At 43.6% G+C, this 4,449-nt stretch overlaps 1 long non-coding RNA gene across 1 annotated transcript; it reads left to right on the top strand.

Moving 5' to 3' along the window:
- Positions 1-367: 367 nt before the first annotated feature.
- LOC137352265 (uncharacterized) lies at positions 368-4,096 on the top strand. The gene is made up of 3 exons (XR_010969661.1): positions 368-627; positions 1,339-1,574; positions 2,691-4,096. It is a non-coding gene; the product is annotated as an uncharacterized lncRNA (long non-coding RNA).
- The last annotated feature ends 353 nt before the right edge of the window (positions 4,097-4,449 follow it).

The following is a 4,449-nucleotide window of genomic DNA, read 5'->3' as shown; positions in this document are numbered from 1 at the left end:
CTAGCTTGACATGAGGTCTATGTCTAAAGTCACTATTTAGAGCACTGATACACAGCAACAGGTCTGTGTCACACATTAATCAATGAGACAGCTTAATAAGAATAATTGTTCACCTTACCTGAACAATAACTTCTCTTGAGCAGCGTGATAGGGTAATGGTGAGAAGAAGTAAGGTGAGGCAGATTCTCATGTTGGCTGATGTGATGTCTGACGTTTAGCTCAGAGCTTTGTTGGAAAAGTTGATTCAGGAACTCGGTAGAAACTGTTGCCTTCAGCTATCTTTTAAAATTCCTGTTTATGGCTGTTAAACAGCTGATGTAACTCGGATAGAATGTCAGGGCGCAAATTAAGCTGTCACTGAATAGAAAGTAACAGAAATTTTGTGACAGCTGAGGATTTCTACTCTTTTATGTCATTAATGGGTAATGGGCTTGGCTAATCAGTTTCAACTAAGGAATGATACACAAAGAACAAGAAGCACAGAATGTGCTCCACACGTGGACTTTGTGTTCAATGAGTGATTATAATTTCCAAGCATAATCATGGCATTATCACGAGACCCCAGCAACACACACAACTGAGTATACACAGCGGCAGGACCTCATCCCGACTTAGGCGCATAAATAGGTGCAACGAGGGCCAATGTCGGGTTCAGTGTCCTGCACCCAAAGGATGCCTGAAAGATGTCCAACAGGGAATAGGGCGGAGTGATTTTTCAGGCACCCCAGGCAGATGCCTAAAACGGTCCTTGTGGCGGGGGGGTTGCCTGATGCTAGATTTAGGACCCCTTTGCCAATCCGGGCTACGCCGAGCCTGTCCCACTGAGCCCCGCACCAAAAAGGGAATTTAAATGTTTTAAAAAAAAATATCCCTGTGGATCCAGGAGAAGCAGGAGTGGCCACAACTCCATGCTATTGCAATCGTCATCCATGTGTGGTGTTGCTCCCTCTCTCCTCACCCAACCCCCATGGGACTTACCTTCAGGCAACTGCTGATGAGACACAGTCCCACTGCTTAGAGCTGGCCCATTTGTACAAATGTAATTTGCCTACTATATGTGAGCAGAGAGCTGTGGGCTCTCATTACTGGGAGAGAGATAGAATAAACCCATCTTGTTGTGGGATTGCCTTTAAGAGTGATGTCCCTTTAAGATATTGGTATGCTAATGAGCCAAGTGCTAGGATGAAGTCATGTAACTACAAGCCTGCGTCTCTATGGAACTGTAACACCTAGAGGCAGGTCCTGTAAATAGTTAGCTCCGTACTGTATATAATCATGTAGCTATAACTAAACCTGTTTGAAATCTTCAACCAACTGAACTCCACACATCCCATTTAGGTTGCATCAGACAACATAAAAAGAACTTCATTACGTGGTGGCAGCTGTGGCGAGAAGACAGAATTTAAGATTGAAGACCACAGGTAAAACAGCTTTAAAATCTACCATTCTACAGCTAAAAGAGAGAAAGTTAAAAAAAAAGTACTGACCCAAACAGGGAAAGAAGAAAATATTTACTTCCTGCTGTAGAAGACAGAGCACTGAACATCAGGCTGCAAATCAATCACTGCATTCAGGTGAGTCATTGTCCCAATGGTCCAGGAATCCCCATTAAAAAAACTTTGAGGTGCTTGCAAAGTTGATTTTTTTTAAAAGGCTCATGTACTGCCATTCTATTAGATCAGGGATCTCCATTTGTGCAATACAATTCTCTCCACCTCACAGCAAAGCTAATGAAGGCTGGAGGAACAGAAATTGGCGTGATTCTTGCAAAATAAAGCCTTGGCCCATTCAGTGTCAATCACTGGTGGTGTTAAACAAGCAGGAATAGAAGAATAGTTCTGATGAAGGGTCACAGTCCTGAAACATTAACTTTGCTTCTTTCTCCACAGATGCTGCCAGACGTGCTGAGTTTTTCCAGCACTTTTTGTTTTGGTTTCAGATTTCCAGCATCTGCAGTATTTTGCTTTTATTATAGGAATAGAAGATCAGCTTGCAACATGTGCAACATGCCACAAAGTACAACGAGCTAGAGGAAAGGACTGGGTACGGAGTTGTAATTAATGAAAGAGAAACTTTAATGAAGTAAACACTAGTGATTGAGCTCAGCTGTCCCTGGCTAAAATATGCAGAGGCTTATTGAAATTGCCATTAATACAAATAGATAATGGTTGTCATTCTTTGGCTAACTAATCTAAGCAACTGCCTATTTTATACATGGGTATTTGAAGTGGTGGGAACTTCATTAAAATGGATGAGCTGTATGTTAAGACTCGACAGATTAATTTTAATTAGGCCCGAGATCCAATTTTGATCCTCCCAGTCGGGTATTACTTTCCATGTGCGTCACTTATTTCAGACCCAAATTCAGGCCTATGGCAATTTCACTCTGATGCAATCAAACATCTTTAATCCCACTCCAGGGACTCCAGACTGGCACTCCAGTGCAATACTGAGGGAGTGCTACATTGTCAGAGATGCCGCCTTCTGGATGAGCCGTTAAACTGAGGCCCTGCCCACTCTCTCAGCTGGCACTATTTGACAAAGAGCAGGGGAGATCTATCCTGATGTCCTGGCCAATATTTATCATTCAACCAACATCACTAAAACATATCCAGTCATTATCTCATTGATGTTTTTGGGATCTTGCTGTTTACAAACTGGTAACCGTGTTTCCTGCATGTTTTTAACAGTGACTACACTACAAAAGTACTTTGCAAGTCTGGCACCAGTTCTAATGACTAGTCAGTTACGTTGGGCAGGCCACATCGTCCGCATGCCTGACACAAGACTCCCAAAAACAAGCTTTCTACTCCTAGCTCTGTCACGACAAAAGGCTACCAAGAGGGAAGAGGAAATGCTCTAAGGATGTCCTTAAAGCCTCCTGGAAAAAATGTGACATCTCCACTGATTTGCGTGAATCTCTCGCCCAAGATCGTCCAACATGGAGAAGAAGCATCCGTGAAGGTGCCAGCCAGTTCGAACAACGTCGACAAGCCCAGAAGGAGCGTTCGGAAATTCGAGAATCCCATTCACTCGCCTCACCAAACACCACCTGCCCCACCTTGGCAGAGTGTGCGGATCCAGAATTGGACTATTCAGTCACCTAAGGACCCGCAACCTTGGAGTGGAAGAAAGTCATCCTCGTTCCCGAGGGATTGCCTAAGAAGACTAATAATAACATCACATATTCTCAGGACAGATGTGGCACAGGCCAGATGCTGATTAAAGCTTCCTTTATCATGTCGCTATGACAGGGACAAGTTTCCAGATTTTATTGACTACAGGATGATGGTGAGGTGACTGTAGTTGTTTCAACATTGTCGCAAGTCCTTCAGCAAGAACGCATTCAACTTAGAGGAAGCAAACATTTAAAGTACGAGCAATAGTAACTGCAAAAAAGCCTTTTATCATGGATAATTATTGGAAATTGGCCTAGTTTCAAATGCCAGGATCCTACAAGACTTTGGAACTCAACTTTTGAAAAACACAAGCTGGGAATTGCGTTAAAATACAGACACAATGGAGTGACCTCATGAAGGTATTAGTCAAGAGATAGGTGATGAAATCAGACAACACAATGGTATGCGTCGATTCAGGTTTAAGTGATTTATCTTAGCCATTGAACTCCTGTAGTCTAAGTGTAAATAGCACTTACAAGCTAACGGGCTGTAGGTTCCAGTGTGTCTGAGTGGACGCCCACGTCCCTTGCTAATCCCAAAAACTGTTTCATTAGGGTGAAACTCATTCACCAATCGGATGATGCTGATAAGCCAGAATCTTCCCCATCAAAACACCTTCATATGTTCATGGTCTATTCACAACCCAGGATGTGGAATTGTTGCAAGATTTAAGAAGTTACAATCAAAAGCGGGAGGGGTTTGCGACAATTGTTGTCACGGCTGTGATTTTTGTGCTAAAGGAAACGTGCGTTCAGGGACAAGAGCAGCGACTTGCAAGGATAACTGTGGGTGGGATTGATCATCAGCACAGATGGAAACGTACTATTCCGAGCGATCAACAGGGTGAGTGCAGTTCGGAAATTAAGGACAGCAAGAATTAACTTGAAGGGAGCAGGGCACTGATGTTTGTCAGTTATCGGTGGTACAATAAACTATTAAAAAAAAATACCGAATATACTGAGTCCTGAGCCTTGACCATTTTCCCCACCCGGACAGGTTCAGGTCGATCTTTAGAATTAAGAGTATAAGAGGGAAGGTGCAGGTTCACCCACCTACAACATGTGTATGCTCTGGGGGACAGAGGTCGTGACCTGATTTTCCTCAATGGGCACCCAAAAAATGCAGCTCTGGGTCACTGAGATCCAAGCCTTCTGGTTCCTGCTGAGGAGCCAACTTGCCTATGAATTGTTCAGCCTGTCCCTGGGACAGAATATAAAGCATGTAACACCAAGAGCCCGGATTTTCAAAGGGCCTTGGGGTTGGGAGCCTC

This window comes from Heterodontus francisci, chromosome 37 (assembly GCF_036365525.1).
Source record: "Heterodontus francisci isolate sHetFra1 chromosome 37, sHetFra1.hap1, whole genome shotgun sequence".
NCBI classification, from domain to species: Eukaryota; Metazoa; Chordata; class Chondrichthyes; order Heterodontiformes; family Heterodontidae; genus Heterodontus; species Heterodontus francisci.
The sequence above is the reverse complement of the archived record's forward strand: the minus strand, read 5'-3'. Positions and strand labels throughout refer to the sequence as shown.